Source organism: Sciurus carolinensis, chromosome 7, assembly GCF_902686445.1.
Source record: "Sciurus carolinensis chromosome 7, mSciCar1.2, whole genome shotgun sequence".
NCBI classification, from domain to species: Eukaryota; Metazoa; Chordata; class Mammalia; order Rodentia; family Sciuridae; genus Sciurus; species Sciurus carolinensis.
The window spans coordinates 566,970-588,740 of record NC_062219.1 but is presented as its reverse complement, the minus strand read 5'-3'; positions in this window follow the sequence as shown (position 1 = coordinate 588,740).

Genomic DNA, 21,771 nt, shown 5'->3' with positions numbered 1-21,771 from the left:
GCTGGGGGACCCCCTGCTCCCTCCGTCAGGAGCTGGGTGCTGGGGACCCCCACACCCCTGTCAGGGGCTCAGCGTCAGGGATCCTCAGGCCCTGAGGAGCTCAGTGCTGGGCATCCTTGGGATTTGGGCCGCGTTAGTGGCTGATGCTCCGATGAGGTCGAAGAGCATGAGCAAGAGCCTTGATGTAGGTCCGGTTTCAAGGAACTGCTTTTAGAGTCGCTGGTTTCATCTCTATTCTGACCTTAAGAAATGGATGATCATGTTGAAGGCATTGCATTGAAGACGCCGGGCTGAGCGTCTGGCTGTTTGAGGGGCGCCCGCCGTGGCCTGGCAGGGCTGCCGGGCGCCCTGCAGTCTTTGGAGGCAGGCTGTGTTCTGTGGAACTCAGGAGGACAGGCCGGGGCCTTCCGCCTCCCGGGGCCCTCTCTGTGGCTTCTGGCTGACGGCGTGGAGAGTGCTGTCTGTGGTCAGGATGGGAGTCTGTTACGCCTGCTTGGAATCACCAGAGCAGGACTTGGTGGCAGATGGTTCTCCTCTTGTGCTGGGACTGCCTGCCATCTCCGGGAGTGTCCTCTGTCCCGGCTCCTGTGGGCATGCGGTCATTCCTCCAGCACCCGTGACGTGTGTGTGGCATGACCTGAACCCGGCTCCTCGAGGGCTGACCACTCAGGTAGGCACGTTGGTGGGGCCCCTGCCCCTTGAGGGTTGTGGTGTCTACCAGGAGCCAGCCGTAGGAAGCAGGCAGCCTGCCTGAGCTTCCTCGGTGCCTTCCAGGCTTGGCACATGACGGGTTTTTACGTTGGAAGAAATACATGTGCAAGGGTTTTTAAAAATCTTGTTACACAGAAAGGATGAAGTGGCTGCTGACTCTCTCTCTTCCCCCCCCCACCCGCCCCTCCATATATATATGGTGTAAAGAAAAAACTCCTAAGCTGAATTCTCTGGGTCATATTTGTTTTGATGTTTGCTGATAAAAAAAAAAAAAAGGGTAATTAATCTTTTATGACCCAGCAGATCCTAGAAATAATACCTTTCTAAGTCACTGGAAAACCATCTCGTTTTTTTTCTGTATTTAGAGGTAGATTTTCCAAGTTTGGTTTTCATTGATTAACATCTGTCAGTCTGGACGGTTTGCTTGGTGTTTCACATAGGAAACCCCGTTGAGAACCCAGTGACTCTGCAAAGTTGCAGGGAAGAGGCTCTGGAATTGAGGCATCCTTAGTGGTCACAGAGCCAGGAGGACGAGAGGCTGGGACCTGAGTCCCCCTGTTCTGCCTGACAGCTGAGTTGTGGGGAGTTCGAGGATTCTGGGGAGGGTAGGTGGACACTGGGGGCCTGGCTTGGGAAGGGTTCTGAGGAACCCAGGCTCCAGGTGGTGGCAGAAGCCTCACACAAGACAAAAGGAGGTCTGGGGACGGTGACCTTGGGAGGCCCCAGGGAGGCACGCACATGTTCATCCAGCAGCATGTTTCGCTGCCACTTAGAAGTCAGGTGGATGGTGAGGAGGGCTGTGGTTTCAGCGCCCTGCATTTGGGACTGGAGGCCAGTTCAGTCCGGCAGCCGGACCGCTCCTTCTCGGTGATTCCCGGACACTGGGAATGTTGGAGGTGGTGGCTTCAGAAGCTGGTGAGGCCTGGGTCCGGGCTTGGCCTTCGGGTGACCGCTAGGGACCCGAGTGGCAGCTTGTTGCAGTGACTGTGCTTGGCTCAGACAGCGCTTGCAGCACTGCCCAGGGCCACTCCCTCTGTGCCCCCCTCTGGGCCGAGAAAGCCACAGGAGGCACCAGAGAGCAAGCCCTGGGGCAGGTTCCTTGTGGTGCTGGCCAGGCCTGGGCCTGCAGCCAGGGACTGACCCCTGACAGGCTGCTCCTGGCCTGCCCTTAGGCCCAGCGGGCAGGGCCGCCCCCTGCACTGTGTGCCCACCCTACCCGTCCTGCGCTGGCCTGCAGGCGATCAGTCAGGAAGGGTGGGGCACGTGCCATCCTCACACCGAGATTTCCCAGAGAAGACCGAGTGCTGGAGGAGCTCTTCCATCCCCTGCGACTCAGGCGCCCTGCATGAGGGCCAGCCTGTGTGCTGAGGGCAGCAGAGGCCCTCGTCCCTCTGGGCAGGAGCACTGGCTGGTGGCACAGGCGTGGGTTGGGGGCCGCCCCTTGTGCCATGAGGGAAGCGCCTGGTGCAGACCGCCACCCCTCCCAGAGGTGCCTGGGGACTGTCTCTGGGAGGTGGGTGCACGGGGCTGGGGACGCACAGCGTCTGGGAGCCCCACCACGGACCTCTGCTGGGCACCCTCCTGGCCAGTCCCTGCCAGTGCCTGGGAGCGGCGGGCGTCACTGTCATGTTCATTTCCCAGGCGAAGCCGGCCAAGGGGTGGGGAGACCTGCTTCCCACAGGCAGCAGGTCCCATGCCCGGCCGGCTTCATGCTGGTCCTTCTTGGTCCAGGACGGGGGGAGGCAGCGGCCACACCAGGCGGGGCTGGCTGCCCAGGGCAGGGGCGGGCAGCAGAGAGTGCGCCTCCTCGCTTCCCCTGCTTCTCCGGCCCCTCCCAGCCCAGAGGGCAGACGTGTCTCCAGGTGGGCTGCTCACGCGGCCAGCTGAAGCCGGAGCCCGCTGCGGCCCCCGGCTCTCCTCACGGTTCTTTGCGAGACATGGTCTGACGGGGCCTCTCTGTGAGCCTGGCTTTCTGGAGTGCCCCCTCCTCGGGTGGGACGTGAGTGCGCCTCTTCCCAGGGGCTGGAATGGGGTGTGTGCATGGTGTGTCTGGCTGCGGTAGTGTCCTCCTCAGTGGGCCGCGCGCTGCGCCTGGGGTGGGGGCGTCACCAGCAGGGCTGCTGCCCCTCCCCAGCCGTGCTCCCGGCTGATGGACCGCCTGGTGCCCGAGAGGCACTCTTCCCTCCTAGAAGCTGCCGGAGACGGGGCACTGGAGAGGAAAGGATGCTCGACGGCGCCCATCCGCTGCAGCCCTGGCCAGACTGGGCGCTGGCCTCTCCCCAGGCCCGCCGTCTGCGGGGCTCCGCGAGCTCCTTATCTTGTTGCCCCAGCCTCCAGCGCACAGGCCAAGCTCAGCGAGGCAGGCTCCAGCCTCCTGCCCTGCTCTGCACACTTCATGGACCTCCTCGCACGACCACCTCGATTGGCCGAGGCTCCCCCTGGCGTGGGCCGCAGCAGCGCTCCGACTGTCTCCCTGCCCGGCCTCCCCCTCTGGCTGCAGACTGTCACAGCTGTGTGCGCGCCCCTTGGCCTGGCTCCCTGCGGCCCTGGGTGCCCCTCCTCTGGGTCCTCTGATCTCGGGGCATCTTGTGCAGGCCGCTGGGTTCTGGTCTGTGGTGGTCAGTCCTGAGTGACCTCCCTGACCCCTGAACTCTGCCTCCTCACCAGTGCACAGGGAAGCAGTGACCAAGTTGGTGAGTGGCAGCGGGCACAGCCTGGCGCCCGGCACTGCCGCCAGCACTCCGTGGGCTTTCCTCGGCCCGGCCAGCGGCCAGGTCTGGAGCTTTCCGAGCCAGCTCCTGTTGCAGCTCCCAGGCAGCTGCCCAGGTCAGGACTTGGGAAACCAGCATGCCGGTTCTGCCGTCCTTCCCGCCACTGTGGCCCTGGAGGTCCAGTGCTGGACACAAGGGACTCTGAAGGACAGAGGAGCCCTCCGAGGTGCAGCCTGCAGGAGACCTGGCAATGCCCCTTCCAGATGGCAGGTGGGTACAGGTGACTTTCCATTGTGCCCAGCCACAGCGGGTGCCACAGTGCCTCGTGCCTCCACCATGAGCAGCCAAATGGAGGGCCGAGCCCTCTCCTGCCACAGTGCTCCAGGGCCGCCTGGGAGCACGGGGCCTCCTGCAGGGGACGTGCTCCGGGAGCGTGGGGTGAGGCAGGCATCCGCTCCCCTCCGCTGCCAGCCACCTGCCCAGGAGCGGACGGCAGCACACACCTTTCCTGGTGCCGTGCCGCAGCCCTGAGGCAGCCAGTGTGACTCCAGGTGACGTGAGGCATGGCCCTAAGCCATCAGCACCCTTGCCACCGACCAGCAGCATCCCATCTGTGCACGGGTTCCCCTCAGACCAGGTGGAAACGTGATCCGGTGGGACTCGCCAGGTCCGCGTTGAGATCAACGTGTGGTGCACACTTGGTTTATCTGCAGGGACGACGGACGCATTGCAGAGCGTACGTCGCAGTCTGACCACCCTGGCAGAGGAGCCGTTCTGAGGACAGGTCCACCCAGTCACCAGCATCCCAAGAGTCTAGGCCACACTGAGCACCCAGAGTCTTGCTTCAGCAGCCGCCCACGCATTTGGCCCCCGTGGCCAGTGGTCACCACACTGCGCCCTGCATGCAGGTCCCGCAAGTCCCTCAATGCAGGCATCTGGGAGGGAGCAGGGCTGCTGGCCCAGGGGCACCATTGATGAAGCATGTGGAAGCTGGCCGGCCACGTTCCTGGGAGTGCCTGGGCCCCTGGAAGCTGGCCGGCCACGTTCCTGGGAGTGCCTGGGCCCCTGGAAGCTGGCCGGCCACGTTCCTGGGAGTGCCTGGGCCCCTGCGTGTCGTGGGGGGCGGGTACAGGGACCTGCCCCTTGGTTGCCTCTCAGTGTGGCTCTGGGTCTCTGAGCTTTGTGGTGGAGGGCAGGTGGTTCTGAGTGCCAGGAGCCCCAGCATCCTGTTTGAGGGCATGTGGATCCTGGGCAGCTGTGAGCAGTTAGATCAGCCATGCTTGAGCACAGCTATGGCTGGCCAGCCAGAGGCACAGTCCAGGGAAGAGCCATCCCACAGCCACCCTAGGTGAGGCCCTGAGTAGGGCTTCTCTTGGCTAATGCCTCCTGCAACAGAGCAGACAGGGCAGCCCAGCTCCCAACCAGCCTCCAGGAGGGCAGCAGCTCACCCCCGGGAAGTCTTGGCCAGGCTGGGTGCAGCTGGGCACAGAGCACTGACCTGGCATGTGGGAGGCTCCAGGTGCCATGCCTCACACTCACACGAAAAGTGTGTCCAAACTGCCAGCCCCATGGGACCAGCACCAGAGCCACGCGCCAAGGCATGCGCTGAGTCAGTGAGCAGAGGAAACCCGGATTGGGAGAAATCCCAGCAATTCCTTCTTTCCGCTTTGAGCCCTGAGCCCCGACCGGGTCAGCACAGACGGGGTTTGCCAGGGAGGCTTACTTTCCGCTCTGGCTGCAAGGGCCACTGCTGCAGGCCAGAGGGCCTCTGCTCTCAGGACACAGCACCGTGTGAGCAGGGAAGACTGTTGACGCTTCCGTAAGCCCTTCCGCTTGCCCTTGGGTAAACATCAGCCCTGTGTTGTTACACACATTATACATTGCCACACACGTCCACTGCTTCACACACATCCGCACAGACACATGGACACTTAACTCCATTTGTGTCCTGTCTGAGTCTTAAATATTAAACAAAGGGGATACAATGTTATGGGAAAAGCAGCTTGAGACCTAGGCATGTTGGTCAGAGGAAATGCTCCCGTCTCTTTATGTTTAACTTCTTTCCTTCTTTCATTTTTAGCAGGAACACACACACACCCAGCCCTAACCCGTTTTGGTCTGAGCTTCTGTGCAGGACACACTGTTGGCAGGTGGCCCGTCTCTGTGGGCTGTGCATTTCTCAGCTGGGAGGGAATGCTGCCACGCAACTGTCTTTCCTAGCCTGTCACTGACCCAGAGGACATTGCCAGCCTTGGCCAATCTGGCCAGTCTGAAAGGGTGAGCTCTGCAGAGAGTTTCAGAATGCTGGGAGGGTCCTCAAGGACTCTGGTCATGGTCTAGGCACCTGCTCTTCTGTGTGTGATGTGCTTGTGTGTTTGGAGCTGTGTTCTTTGACCCTGCACAGCTCTGACGGTCGGGCAGGACGGGTGGGGCCTTGGCCAGTTGTGCTGTAAACTAGCTGGGCTGCTGTGCTGGCTCAGTCTCCTTCATGGCAGGGGCTGGCCTGCCCCACTGCTGCTTCCTGTCCATGCAGGTGGGGCAGCAGCACCCAGCCCAAGGCCATGCCCACCCCTGGGTGAGATCCAAGGTCACTTTGCTTTTCAGGTCTTTGCCTAGCCACGTGGCAGACGGCGCCCCTCACCCCACCAGGACAGCGTGGCACTTCCACTGGCCGGGGCTGCGCTGGCACACGGACCTGTAATGCACACTCACATGTGCACATGCCCAGCTACACACACACAAACCCTCATTCACATCACACACATGCACAATCACACACACATGCACCGGTGCACATATTCACACACATAGGCACACACATGCTCACTCACATGCACACTCCCATGCCCATTCACACAGGTCCACACATGCATATGCACAAAAATTCACTTGTTGACAATTCACACTCGCATTGCACTCGTGCAGACTCACACTGAGCAACACATATGTGCACCATCACACATGCACATTCATGCCAACCTGTGTGCATGTTCACAGGCTGATCTGGAGGGAGGGTCAGGCAGAGCCCCAGCTGTTTTGTGTGCACATGGCCTGGTGAGGAGGGTGCAGGTCCGTGTCTCACCTGCCTGGTCCTGTTGGTCGTTCTGACCTCCAGCAGGGAGAGAACTCCGAGGGGGGCGCCCAGCCACGCACACAGCCTCTCTGAGCTTCCATCAGCAGGCCTGTCCAAGAGAAGCTCCTGGCTAGAAGGGGCCAAGCAGGACTGGATCTCAGGGGCCAGGGCCCATGGCTGGGGCAGGTCGCAAACTCGCCTGGGTGGAGCCGTGTCTCCTGAGCAAGCTGCTGAGCGGCAGCCCTGTGGTGAGCACCTGGGGAGGAGGCACAAGGAGCGCCAGGGCCACCTCTGGGCAGGAAGGGCAGCCAGGCCTTGGCTGACGGCGCAGCAGGATGCAGAGATGACCTGGTCTGCCGGTGCCCATGCTCCCCTGGTCTCCTGTGAAGGAGTGTCACCTCACCTCTGCGTCACCAGGTTGAGTCACAGCCACAGGTGCCTCATGAGTGTGCCTGCTACTTTGCACCTGTGCCTCTTAGCAAAGCGTCTCCTGGCTAGTCCAGCAGTGAGAACCACCTACCAGAAGGTAGCCAGGAGGAGCAGGCATTTCTTAAGTGCCTACTGTGTGCACACAGACAAAAGGCATCTGCTCAGTAGAGTCACGTGTCCCCCCAAATACGTCTCTCAGCAGCACACTTGAGTTAGGGTTCTCCACAGGGTTCTCCAGGGCAATGGAGCCAGGAGGACAGACATACAGACAGGCAGGTCAAGAGACTAGATGAGTTAGATGGACAGACAGGTGACAGAGATAAAGAGATGATAGAAGACAGATGGTAAATGATAGATGATAGGTAGCTGATACAAATAGCTGATAGGGGATAGATGAGAGCTAAGCAGCAAGATGATAGATGGCTAGGCAGACAGATCAGGGAGATGACAGGTGATAGATAGATGAAGGGGATGAATAACAGATAGACAGAGACAGGCAAGGACTGTCTTGAGGAGCTGGTCATGAGATGGTGCTGACCAAGCCTGAGTCCTGTGGTCAGCAAGCTCAGGCCCAGAAGAGCTGACGCTGCAACTCGAGCCTCAAGGCCAAAGAGGCCAGCGTGTCTGCCAGCCTCGGGCAGGGGGTGAACCGTGCGGAAGGTTCAGCCCTCTGTTCTGCTCAGGCCCCCCGCAGATGCCAGGAGGCCCACTGCCCATGTTGGCCTGTGCTGGCTCCTGTTCTTGGCCTGATCTCAGGGTCCACTCTACAGAATGAGGCCACCATAGACCCACCTTGTGGGGTCTGGGGGACTTGGGGCTGGGAACTTGGGACAGCGACAGCTCGTGTCAGGTTCCCAGCACTGAATTACATGGATGTGCCATAGGTCTTTAGGGTGCAAGAAATTGAGGCAGGAGCCCGAGACTTGGGAGGTGGGTTTAGTCCTATTTGTCAAAACCAGACTTTTATCCTTGAATAAGCCATTTAGTCTCTTCCGCGTCAACGCCTCCCATCCACCTAGTACCCCTGACCACTGCTAGGGCTGGACCCCGGCATTAAGTGACTTTTTGGAGTTGTGATGGTCTTTTCTGCTGTCCTCCTTGGGGCCTTGTGAACCCGTGTGTGTGTGGAAGCTGTGGATGGCGGGGGCTCCCTGCTGTGGCTGGGGTCCCAGCATTGTGCTGGATCCCTGCGCTGGCTCAGACACTTGGACGTCCACTTTGGCAGCTTCTGAAAGCACTGCCCCTTTCGGCAGATTCAGACTTGCTCAGAGACTTCACAGGTGAGCAGCAGATTGCCTGCGTCCTGTCGGCTGCTCGCAAGGGTGCCTTCTGGCTCTGTGCCTCAGTGAGCTGTTTGTATCTTACGGTCCCAGGTGAGGACACCACGCAGTGTTCTGAACTGAAAGAGCAGGTCCTGACTGGGGAGCGTTGGCTTTTCCTGTGTGGCCAGAGCAGCTGTCCACACACCGTCTTCTGCAAAGGGCCACCGCAGATCTCTCAGGCACGTGGGCCAGGGCTGCTGCGGTCATGAAACAGCCTCCCCGTGTGCCCGTGGCAGCTGTCCCTGTGGGGCTTCCCTAGCGAGCAGGAGCCAGGGTCACTGCTGCGTGAGGCCAGCAGGCTCTCTGGGAGCTGCGGTTGTCTGTCCTGCTTGCAGTGCAGCGGGGCCCTACCACGTGAGGGGAGCCATGTGGGCGGCACCGGCTTCCCTGGGCCGGCCTGCCTCACCTGCCTCCTTCCAGCTTTTTTTCCGGCATGGCCTCCTGGGCAGCGTCCAGCGTCTGTAAATCTGTGGTGCTGCCTGCACTCCTGTGAGCTGAGCCCAGAGGCAAGAGAGCCAGATGGATGGCAGGCTTGCCACGCACGCATGGGGGCTGTGGTGTGCACTCGGGCCCATTGCTTCAGGTGCACAGGTCAGCGGCGTCCGTCCATCTGGGCCACTTGGGCCCAGGAGGTGGAGTTGCGTGGAGCAGGCCGAGACGACAAGGCTGGATCTCAAGAGCCGCCCGCACTGAGGTGAGCACCGCTCTGGACGTGGCTGCCTGAGAAGGCTCGGCCTCAATCCAGCAGCACACCCTGCAATCGTGGGGCGTCTTTCAGAGCCGCTCGTCTCTGGACTGCAAGGCTCAGTGTCCAGTCCTTCACGTCCCCAGACATCCTCCACGCTGAGCGCCACAGCGCCCTCACTTGCTGCCACCTTGGCGGGATCCCACTGGCCTCTCTGCCTATCGCAGGTTAAATGTGTTCTAAAAAGGCAAGGATGGACCCCTCTGGAAGGAGAGAGCAGCTCGAAGGGCAGACGGCTGGTTAGAAGGGGAAGCTCCCCGCACCACCTCACCCGGGTGCGCTGCTGGAAAAGAGGTACCGGTGGAGGACTCCCATCTCCGTGGAATCCCACAGCCCGCACACGCTTCCAGCTTGCGATTGTTCAGCAGAAACTCTGGTTTTGCTCACAGAAAAACTCTAGTTTTCCATTGTTATTGTGAAGTACCCAGGACTGGGTGCTTATAGAGAAAGGGAGTTTACTTAACTCACAGTTTGGAGGCTGAGAGTTCAAACGGCATGGCGCCCGCCCTGGTGAGGGCCCCTGCCTGCGGGGTCTCACGGCAGATGGCACGCGGCAGGGCTGCAGCTGCGAGTGGTCACCTTGCAGACAGGACGTCAGAGGTGGGGAGCGACAGGGGTCCCTCTGTGACGACAGTCCTCACAAGGACTAGGGGAACCAGGAGAACTGCAGGCTGCCTTGGGGCAGTGTCCCTGGGCCTGGCCATTCCTGTTGGGCCTCACCTCTTACAGCCCCTCCCCAGCGCTGCCTCACTGGCCACTCCTCCAGCCCACAAACCCAGCTGGCCAGGTCTCCTCAAGGCCCCTGCCCACTGCAGGGTGGTCAACAGGACCTGTGCCCAGCTTTCTGGCCCACACCTGCCAGCCCCGTGCTGGGGTCTGTTGACCGCTCCTCGTTCCACCTGTGGGTCAGCACCTGGAAAGGGGGCGCACAACCCTCCTCCCCACTAGTCCCGTGGCACCGACCTGGGGTGGTCTGTGTGCAGAAGGGGCTCCAGGCCAGCCTGTACGGGGCCTGCGGCTGCCACAATGACCTGGGCTCAGCTCGCCAACTGGCACAGGTAGGAGCCGCTGTCCTTGCACCATGGAAGCTGCCTCCTCCTGGGCAGGTCTCCCCCCTCGGGTCTGGGCTTCTCTTCAGGAGCCACTTTCCTTCCTGCAAAGTGACTTAGGGCTCCTTCTGGGCACTTTCTGGGGGAGCTGTGGTGGCAGAGGCCCATCGCCAGCAGCCCATGTGCCAGCGTGGCCTGGCCTGCCTGTGGGGCGCCCTGGGGGGGGTGTTCTTCTGAGCTGGCCCAGCTTCCTTTCAACCTGTTCTCTCGGAAAGAAAAACGTCTTTGTATTTGGAAGGCCTACCATCAATCTCGATTTCCACTCCCAGCTAAGGACGCAGCCACCTCACAAGAGGAGCGTTGATGTCATTAGCATATGGCCGCGGAGGGCGGGCAGCGAAGGGAAACTCTGATTTTTGTTGTTAATTGAGATCTTAGTGGTGGGCACCTGCCCGTCCTCTCTTCTCCTCTCCCTCGGCACACACGCTGCCACCGGGCGTGCAGGCCCTCTAGGAGTTACGTGTTTGAAGTCGACACCACGGCAGCTGGCCTTGCCTGGGCACCCTGACACGTCCGCGTCTCTGCTGAGGCGAGCGCACTTCACCCTGAGCATGATCTCTGAAGCATGTGGCTGCAATTCCCAGTTACCAGTGGGGAAATGGGGGCACTGGGAGGCTGCAGGCCGCTCAGCTTTCCAGGCTACCTTGGGCCAGTGCCCTGGCCAAGCAACTGTGCAAGGAGGGCTCCCGTGCCTGTGGCCGTGCGTGTTCACCTGTCAGGTCTGTGCTTTCCGTGTTGGAAGTAGCCGTCGTCCTGTGTGTGTGGGGTTTCCACAGGAAGCTCCTTTGCCGGGCCTGGAAGACATACGCATACTTTCTGGGTAGAAAGAAAAGAATTCCTTATTGGTCAGGGAGAAATTTTCAATGGTCCTAATTTTTAGAGCTTGAAAATAGCCAACGGTAGGAGGTGCTCCTGGCGGGGGCCTTGGTCCCGAGCACAGGCCCGAGCGGAGGGTGGCAAGGGGAGTCCAGGTAGTGCCTCGCCTCCTCCTCCTGGAGTCTGGGCTCAGCTTTTGCCTATTCCCTGGTGCACAAGCACAGAGCAGGTACTGTGTCTATTGTCTACACCGCCCCCAGCTGCACCTGTGCTGGACACAGACTCTGGCAAGGGAGGTGCTGAGACCGCTGTGTTTGCAGCCTGAACTCCCGGGGGAGGGTCAGTCTGATCCAGACCAGGACGTGGGTGGGTCTTTGTGTTCAGGCACCTGCTTTCAGCAGGGGTGGGAACGTGCCTGCTGTGCTGGGTCCCCCAGGGCTCCCCAGGCACCCAGGGCTTCGAGGCCAGAGTTGAGGCCCGTGGAGGGTCTGTTACCATGCGGCTCCCAGGGCTCTGCCTAACCCAGCCCCAGGGCCTCCGGGGCTGTGAAAAGCTGAAGGGTGGGCCCAGCGCCCTGTCACAAGTACAGCCCGGTGCTGTGACCTTCAGTCAACCGCGGGCCACAAATGCCTGCTGGTCTGAGTGTGAAGAGCTGACAGGTTGTGTGGCCTTTTTTCACTCTTCCCTCTCTGTGTTTAAATGTGCTAGGCACCAGACGCCTACCACTGAGCTGCAGCTGCCTGCAGCCTTCCAGAGCCGTGGGCTGCACAGCAGGCCTAGGAGTATGGAGGTCACCCCACCCAAGTCTCCCAGCACTCCTGGGTCTGCAGGAGGCCGCATCTCAGCAGGTGTCCTGCCCTTGAGTGACAGGCAGTGACTCGTTAGCCCCTCCTCCACTCCACTTACACACCAGACTGTGGACGGTCCCAGCCTTGCCCCCAGCACTGCCCCTCTCCCCAGTTGCCAAGATCCCGCTGGGCTCAGGGCCGGGAGCTGCGCTTCCACCCGCTGCACATCCCTGGGTGGCACCTGCCTGCGGGCGGCCAGGGCCTGACGCGTGTTGCTTCCTGGTCCTGGCTGAAGAGCAGCCAGCATCTCCTCTCCTTGACATGATGAGCATCAGGGCTGCTGTTCCCGTCTGGACAAGAGCAGAGTTTTACTTTATTTTATTTATTTACTCTTCGTGGTGCTGGGCCTGGACCCAGGCCTTGCAGCACCAGGCCGCCCTCTGCCATGGAGCCACAGCCCAGTCCAGGGCAGGGTCTATGTGAACACGCCCACCAGCCTCCAGGCCGAGGGCCCCTCCCACGGTGACGTGTCTGCAGTCAGGGCCTCCCTTCCCACCACCTGCCATCCCAGCCTTGTCCTCTTGACTGCATGTGGCCAAGGCCTGGCCCCAGGCAGGGTTCGCCACGTGCCTGGGACTGAAGGAGGAGCTGGCTGTACCTCCCTGTGTCTATCTGCAGTCATGAGGAGGTGGAGTCCCAACTAGTACCCACCTTCCCTCCGCAGGGCACACCACTGAGCCGCGGCAGAGAAGCAGCCTGCGTCCTCAGGATGTGGGTGAGGAGACCCAGGCCTGGGCCCAGCACTGCTCCATGCCACAGCTCAGGGCTCCTGAGAACGAGAGGATGGGGTCAGCAGACCAGAGCCCCAGGACCACACCCTGCCCACGTCCCAGTCTGTGCCCCCATGCCCAGGCAGCCTTCTGATCTTTCCACGGTGCCAGCCTGACCCTTGGGTCCCCCAGCTGTCTGACCACAGGGGCGGCAGAGCACGTCACAGGTAAAACACGATGCCCACCATGCCACGCAGCCAGGGCCCCCTACCTGCTGCTCACCCGGCCCTGTGGTGCCCACCTGGGAGACAGTGCTGGACCACCAGGGCTCCCGGAAGGCCACCACGGCCGTGCACCCAGCTGGAGGAGAAGCAAATGTTTGTTTGGATAGTACGCATCCGCTCCCTGGCCCTCCTTCCCACTGACGAGAGAGCTCTGGGGAGGACACACAGAAACTCCTGTTACCGGCAGAATCTTAAAATATTTACACCACAGGCAAACAATGCCAAGGCCTCCCTAAGAGCCTTATATTGACTTAATAAACACAGGCCCATTTCGTAGCATTTGTCTTGCTGTGTATAACAAGCTATTGATTACAGTAGATTAACATCTGAGGGCGGAGAGCGCAAGAGCAAGCTCCCACACTAAACATACCCCGACTTCCAGGCAGGAGGAGGCTCTGCCCTCGGCATGGAGGCCGGGGACACAGGCCTAGGAATCGGCCTCTGCAGGGAGACGGGTGCAAACTGCCCCCCACTCTGCCTCCCTCTGTACCAAGAGGTCCCCACAGAGGGAGGACTTGGAGACAATGCAGAGTCGAGGCCCCTCTCCCCGTCCAGTTTGGGCCTCCCCCACTGCCCAGGCCAGAGTCATCCAGAATTGAAGGAAGCACACTGGGGCGGTGCCGGGAAAACCAGCTTCTGTGAAGCGTGTGTTCACTTTAGTGCTGTTTGTCTCTGGGAGTGAAGAGTCCCAGTCACCAAGGAGGAAGAAGCAACGGGATGGAACCCCACCCCCCCGCCCGGTCTCCAGGGGCCTCCGCACGCAGCCAGCCTCCCGGGTTCCTGGGTTCTGGGCCACAGGCCTCCACAGGGTCCTTGCTACCTCTCAGTCAGCTGGCCAGATCTGCTGCACCCAAGGTTCTGCCCACTGGGAACTGGGGTGATAGGGTGTCCCAGGGAGTAGCCCAGAGGGAGGAGCACATGCCTGTCGTGGAAGAGCCGAGTTGAGCGCTGCCTGTGGGACATGGCTTTCCGGAACCTGCTCCTCAAACAGAATTCTGGCACACACGCCATATCTACGTTCCAGCAGGGAAGGGGCTGAGTCCCCCCAGGGAGACAGCATGCAGCAGAGACCCCGTGATCAGGCTGGGGCGGGCTCTGCTGCAGGCGCACCCAGGCCTCCTCCTCTCCTCCACCTGGGGACCCTGCAGCTGCCGTGCCCGCCCCGGGGCAGATGTGCGCACCCCTCCCGGCCCCAGGGCAGGGGCTCTGTGCTGGTGTTTGAAATCGGCTGTGATGGATCCCTTACGGCACGGAGGGCGGCACTGCCACAGATCAGACTCTGTTCTCTCCCACCAGGGAGCAGGTGGCTGGAACTTCACCGGCTCATTACTGCATCCCACCATCTGCCAGTCCAACCACCGAGCCGCTGCTCAATCCAGCACCACAGACAGGATGGAGCCGTTCAGAAGCACCAGGCGGAGAGGAATGGGGGCGAGCACTTGTGGCTGGGCGCCGAGGACTCAGCAGAACCTGGCAGTATTTAGGTCAATGTTTCTTCTCCATTTATTTGCAGCTGTCCCGTCTATGCCTAAATGGACACGGACCTTTAGTGAGTTTTCTCAGTCTTTTCACGGACGTGGGCCCTGCTTCCACAAGCTGCTTCCCTCACACGAGGCTTGTCTAATTAGACGACGCAGTTGCAGCAGCGTCCGACTGGACCAGCCGGTGAGCTCTCGATGCCCACGGCGCAGCGTCGCTGCGGGGAGCCAGCCCGGGTGCTGGAGCAGGCCGGCCTCCACGGCACTGTGGCCGCTTCCTCCTGGCTGCCTCGCACGTTTCCAAGGGCTGGACAACCAGGCCTCAGCTACGCCTCAGGTGTTCCAGCTCCTCGACCCCCACAGCTGGCGGCTGGATGGCAGGTGCCGTCTGGATCCGTCTGCTCCCAGGCTCGACCACCCTCCCGGGCGGTGCCGCCTGCCTTAGGACGCACTCCTTGGCTCTGATCTGGCCCCTCCTGGTGGCACCGTCACCCTGGGGACACTACCCAGCTGGGAATGGGCCCAGGTTGGGCTGCTGGGAAAGGTCTTTTCTCCACTGAAAGATGGCGGGAGACAAACTAAAGTGCTGAGTAGGTTCTGCTTCGCTCTCAGCCGTCCTACCGTGGGCCCAGAACTGTATCTCAGTGTTGGACAGCCATGGACGGGCTAGCCCACTGCTAAGGCTGGGGAGGTGCAGGCCGTGGCTGATGGCCCTCAGCCCGGAGAGGAAGGAGGACGGGGCACTAACCCTGGATCCCAGGACACAGCGACCACAGCCGGGGGCTCTGCTCCCTTCCTTCCTTCCCGGGGCTCTGGCCCTCCCCCAGTCCTGGGTGCTCTTCCGCACCAGCCGTGGGCCACGGGAGTGCCTGGAGACGGCAGGCGGCTGCCCCGCTGGCCTCCAGCGGAAGGAACCTGGCAGCAGGCATGGCTTCTGCACCTACTGCACACACTGCAGGAAACCCGCCTTCCCGGGTGAAAGATTGACACCCATCACCTACCGAGGTAAAGGAAGGGCCGATCTAAAACAAAGGAGGGAGCCTCACAGCGCTAAGGAGACGAAGCCCCTAACCACAGGCCAGGTGCACAGATTCGGTCGCATCTGCCACGGGTGGCACGTGGCACAGGGCAGGCCTGGCCCGACCCTCGCCTTCCGGCGGATGCCTGTGATTTAGGGAGACTGCTCGGGCTTTCTTGCCCGGGCCTGGCTCCTCCGGGGCTGCGGAGTGCAGTTGTTCTGACGGGACGGGAAACACCACAGCCAAGGAGCGGGGAGCTGGCCTCGAGCTCAGCCTGGCCGGGCGCTCTGGCTGGGCACCTCACCCCTCAGTCTCACGCTTCCTCCACAGAGTGGACGCCATCTCCCCAGCAGGGCTGGAGGACTCTGAGGCAGTGCGAGTGCCGCCGGCACCTCAGAGGCCGCTGGTCTCTGGCAGTGGGGGAGCAGCTGCTGCCGGGGGCCACCCAGGGGAAGGAAACCTCCTCTCCTCCAAGTGGGCTAAACATCTGGATTGTTGATGGACAAGAAAGGAGCCCCTTTCCTGATTATTAAGACCTGCCAGTGCCTCCTTGTTTTTCCACCTTCAAACAAACGCGGCAAGTCACATTATTAGTTGTTTCAACAAGCATTATCCCTGGAGGCAGGTAAGAGGTGCTTACTTAAGCAAATGTATGCACCCAACAAACAAGTAGGTCCTACGTTTGGGTGGGGTGCCACTGGCTTCAGCCTCCAGTGGGAGCCTCTAGCTTGGCCAGGCCAGAGCCTGCCCTGAGGCTGGCTGCCAGGCCGAGGTCCCATTTGGGCGTTTTCAGGTCTTTCCTGCACTCCGTCTCCCAAATCCCAGCTGTGGAGCTTCTGTATGTGGTGGGTGCTGTTCAGAGCAGCCCAGAGATAGCGCTGAGGGAGATGTGGAGGACACAGGCCCAGCAGTCTTCTCCCTCAGAGCAGCCGGAACATGAAGCTGGAAGCTGCGCCACCGAGGAGATTCCGTGGGTCCCTAAGGAAGGAGAGTTCAGGAAGCTGGACGTTCATTCACACAGGGGGTGATGGATCTCACGGGGCTCAGGAGCCTGTCCGCCCTGCAGTAAATCCTCCGCGGCTAGGAAGGCTAATGTAAGCAGCGTGGCGGCCACCGACACGGGCCTGCTGCGGAGGCGGCAGTGCTGTTTGCGGGGCTCTGTGTTTCTAAACAGAAACAGATGGCCATGGACAGGCTGCAGAAGCTCCTCTTCAAACAGCAGATTAAAACATCTGTCAGAGGCTGAGCGGGCAGACCGTGGGGTCACTGCAGCTGGGCCTGCCCATCATGGCCAGTGTGTGGTGGGGGGTCACCAGTGGGTAGACAGAGGGGCCAGGAGGAAGGGCACTGCTACTGACCAGTCCTCTCCAGTAACTCCTTTATCTTTGTCAGGACTCAATGTCCTGCTGGCCTGTCTGGTCTAAACTGGCCTGTCTAAGTTCCTGCTGCTCTGATGTCCTCTTGGCCCATCTGATGTCCTTCTGGAACATCTGAAGTCTCCATTGAGAGTGCTCTTTTTCTCTCCTTAGGTCATTGAGGGTGCACACCTACCTGGTGTCTATGTCCCTACCATATGACAGTTACTCTATGATCCCCTCCTCTTCCAAAATTTGACCTCAGGAACATTGGACTTCACATCACACATGAGTTGCCTCAGCAATGTGGCATGAGTGGATAGTCTCATAGACCCTTAAGAAGGAGATGATATAGTCTGTGCTTTATGGGGTGAAAGGAATTCCGAGGTTTTGGTGGCAGAGAGGGATCAGAAGAGAAGTTTGTGCAGGATGTCTTATGACCTGTCTGCTTCATCTACAATGTACAAGATAATCAAGTATAGAATTGGGGGTGAGTCTGGGGCATGGGTGGTAAAATCTGAGCTTGAGTTGAACCCAATAGTAAAAGTGCATAAGGAGGCAAGTGAAAAGAATCCAAGTGAGAGAAGGACATGAAGGATGGGCATGGAATAGGGAAACTGTCAGGGGGACATGGAAGAGGATGTGGAAGAGGAAAGAGGAAGACATAGAGAAGGACATGGAGAAGGACATAGAGGAGGACACAGAAGAACTTGGAGGGGGACATGGAGAATGGGACATGGAATCGGGCGTGTGTTGGAGAGGTGTGGAAGATGTGGAAGAGGGAAGAGGAAGACAAGGAGGAGGATGTGGAGGAAGACATGAAGGAGAATGGGACTTGAAAGAAGACAGGGGGAGGGCATGGAAGAGGAACATAGGAAGAGACATGAAGGAGGATGAGGAGGAGGATATGATGAGGGACATGGAGGGGGAACATGGAGGATGAGGCATGGAATAGGGAGTGTATCAGAGAGATGCAGAAGAGGACATGGAAGAGAGAAGAGGAAGACATGGAGAAAGACAAGGAGGAAGACATGGACAAGGATATGGAGCAGGACATGGACAAGGACATGGACAAGGACATGGAGGTGGATGTGGAGGAGAGTCATGGAAGAGGAGGTGGAGGAGGACATGGACAAGGACATGGAGGTGGATGTGGAGGAGAGTCATGGAAGAGGAGGTGGAGGAGGACATGGACAAGGACATGGACAAGGACATGGAGGTGGATGTGGAGGAGAGTCATAGAAGAGGAGATGGAGGAGAACATGAGGAGTATATGGAGAGGTGGAGAGGGACACAGTAGGTCTGTGCATGGGTGAACTTTGATTTGCTTTATTTTCATTTGAGTGAATGCGATTCTCCTTGGTTTGTTCATGTTGACATGTGTGGTGTATTTTCTTGTCTGTGTGTTTATGTGCATACACGTGTGCACATTACTGTCCATGCATGATGAGGAATCATGGTGGCATGGTGGATCTGGGCAGTGATCTGAGGCTTGATGATCAGGCCCAGGAGGGGGACAGCAGCATCAGGTGTTTGAGGTCCACCTGTGTCAGGCCATGTGGGGCTCTAGACTATGTGCCTCCCCATTCCTCCTGAGCATGGCAGCCATATTCCCTGTGCTTGCTGTATGTTAGCTGTGTGACAACTGCACCCAGACTCTCCCAGACTTGCCCCTTACTGACCTGGGGAATGAGTTGAGTAGTGTCTCTGGAGCTGTCTCCAACCTCTGATGCTGGGAACTGATATCACGCTGCAGAAACTCCACTTTCTGTCCCCAGCTGTATGTTGGGATGGAGGTGCATGTTCCTGGGTGGGTTTCTGAAGCCTCTGACAATGAAAAGCAGATTCTGGCATCTCCCCATGTGCCCTGGTACTGGGCAGGAGAGGCAGGAAGCAGGGTTGAGCTGAGCACCCAGCAGTGGAGGTTCCTCCCCTGAGTCCAACACCTCTGTCCACATTGGCACCAGTTGTTGTCTGAATAGGTTGTGGAGCTGTTTGGAGACTCAGTGATGTGTAGTGCATGCCCTCCCCTGCGTGGGACACCAAGACCCCCTGTGCTAATCTCCCCCAGTCTGTCCCTCCTATCATCCTCTGCCCAGCTGGTGCTGCAGGAATAGGAGCCCTGCCCTCATGGGTCTCCAGGTTTGCACTGGGAGAACAAGGAGCAGATGTGTGCCGTCCCTCACATCTTTAAACGAGGTGCTCCCCAGGTTGGGCTGGTGGTGAGACGCTGGGAGGAGGGACCTTGGGAGCCACAGGTGCCCTCCTTTCTTCATGCCACAGAGGCTTGAAGGACCAAGAGCAGGCCGTTGACCTTCAGGAGACAGCATGACTGCACAACAGAAACATCTGCAGACCTCCCAAATGTCCAGATGTCTGTCATTACCTGAGCTGGGTCTTTGTGAATCTGGGAACAAAAGATTTTGCCCACTGTTTTCTGCCACTTGAGAGACACTGAAGCCCAGAAGCAGCTGCCTGAGGAGGCAGAGAAGACTGCTGTGTTGCCAGTGATGCCCCCAGTTAGGTCCCCTGGTCTCTGTGGGTCGGGCTCAGGGGAACACAGGAAGCCACAGGAGAGGAGGGGCTCATCCTAAAGAGAGGAAAGAGAAGAGTGTGTCTCAGTTAAGGCCAGTCGGAGCAGCCCAGGGACTGCTGATGACCTGCGTGCCAACCCAGTGCTGAACAGAGCCAAGACCTCTATGAGTGTGGGGCTCCAGGCGGGCCAGGAGAGGCCCACCAAGAGCTAGCAGTAGATGGGCAGTCATAGCACGTCTCCATGAGCAGGGCCTTGGGAGGGGCAGGGGCATGAGCATGGGGCGTGTGCAGAACTTGGCTGCATGGAGGTGAGCAGGAAGGGAGGAACATGGGGTGTGCAGAACTTGACTGCATGGAGATGAGCAGGAGGCAGGAGCATGTGTGCAGAACTTGGTTATCATGGAGGTGAGCAGGAGGGCAGGTGCATGGGGCGTGTGCAGAATTTGGCTGCATGGAGGTGAGCAGGAAGGCAGGAGCATGGCATGTGCAGAACTTGGCTGCATGGAGGTTTCCAGGAGGCAGGAGCATGGGGTGTGTGCAGAACATGGCTGCATGGAGGTGAGCAGGAGGCAAGTGCATAGGGTGTGCAGAACTTGGCTGCATGGAGGTGAGCAGGAAGGCAGGTGCATGGGGTGTGCAGAACTTGGCTGCATGGAGGTGAGCAGGAGGCAGGTGCATGGGGTGTGCAGAACTTGGCTGCATGGAGGTGAGCAGGAAGGCAGGTGCATGGGGCGTGTGCAGAACTTGGCTGCATGGAGGTGAGCAGGAAGGCAGGTGCATGGGGCGTGTGCAGAACTTGGCTGCATGGAGGTGAGCAGGAAGGCAGGAGCATGGGGCGTGTGCAGAACTTAGCTGCATGGAGGTGAGCAGGAAGGCAGGTGCATGGGGCGTGTGCAGAACTTGGCTGCATGGAGGTGAGCAGGAAGGCAGGAGCATGGGGTGTGTGCAGAACTTGGCTGCATGGAGGTGAGCAGGAAGGCAGGAGCATGGTGTGAGCAGAACTTGGCTGCATGGAGGTGAGCAGGAAGGCAGGTGCATGGGGTGTGCAGAACTTGGCTGCATGGAGGTGAGCAGGAAGGCAGGTGCATGGGGCATGTGCAGAACTTGGCTGCATGGAGGTGAGCAGGAAGGCAGGAGCATGGCATGTGCAGAACTTGGCTGCATGGAGGTTTCCAGGAGGCAGGAGCATGGGGTGTGTGCAGAACTTGGCTGCATGGAGGTGAGCAGGAGGCAAGTGCATAGGGTGTGCAGAACTTGGCTGCATGGAGGTGAGCAGGAAGGCAGGTGCATGTGGTGTGCAGAACTTGGCTGCATGGAGGTGAGCAGGAGGCAGGTGCATGGGGTGTGCAGAACTTGGCTGCATGGAGGTGAGCAGGAAGGCAGGTGCATGGGGCGTGTGCAGAACTTGGCTGCATGGAGGTGAGCAGGAAGGCAGGAGCATGGGGCGTGTGCAGAACTTGGCTGCATGGAGGTGAGCAGGAAGGCAGGAGCATGGGGCGTGTGCAGAACTTGGCTGCATGGAGGTGAGCAGGAAGGCAGGTGCATGGGGCGTGTGCAGAACTTGGCTGCATGGAGGTGAGCAGGAAGGCAGGAGCATGGGGTGTGTGCAGAACTTGGCTGCATGGAGGTGAGCAGGAAGGCAGGAGCATGGTGTGAGCAGAACTTGGCTGCATGGAGGTGAGCAGGAAGGCAGGTGCATGGGGTGTGCAGAACTTGGCTGCATGGAGGTGAGCAGGAAGGCAGGTGCATGGGGCATGTGCAGAACTTGGCTGCATGGAGGTGAGCAGGATGGCAGGAGCATGGCATGTGCAGAACTTGGCTGCATGGAGGTTTCCAGGAGGCAGGAGCATGGGGTGTGTGCAGAACTTGGCTGCATGGAGGTGAACAGGAGGAAGGAGCATGGGGCATGTGCAGACTTGGGTGCATGGAGGTGAGCAGGAAGGCAGGTGCATGGGGCGTGTGCAGACCTTGGCTGCATGGAGGTGAGCAGGAGGCAGGAGCATGGGGCGTGTGCAGAACTTGGCTGCATGGAGGTGAGCGGGAGGCAGGAGCATTGGGTGTGCAGAACTTGGCTGAATGGAGGTGAGCAGGAAGGCAGGTGCATGGGGCGTGTGCAGAACTTGGCTGCATGGAGGTGAGCAGGAGGCAGGAGCATGGGGTGTGTGCAGAACTTGGGTGCACACAGGTGAGCAGGAAGGCAGGTGCATGGGGCGTGTGCAGAACTTGGCTGCATGGAGGTGAGCAGGAAGGCAGGAGCATGGGGCGTGTGCAGAACTTGGCTGCATGGAGGTGAGCAGGAAGGCAGGAGCATGGGGCGTGTGCAGAACTTGGCTGCATGGAGGTGAGCAGGAAGGCAGGTGCATGGGGCGTGTGCAGAACTTGGCTGCATGGAGGTGAGCAGGAAGGCAGGAGCATGGGGTGTGTGCAGAACTTGGCTGCATGGAGGTGAGCAGGAAGGCAGGAGCATGGTGTGAGCAGAACTTGGCTGCATGGAGGTGAGCAGGAAGGCAGGTGCATGGGGTGTGCAGAACTTGGCTGCATGGAGGTGAGCAGGAAGGCAGGTGCATGGGGCATGTGCAGAACTTGGCTGCATGGAGGTGAGCAGGAAGGCAGGAGCATGGGGTGT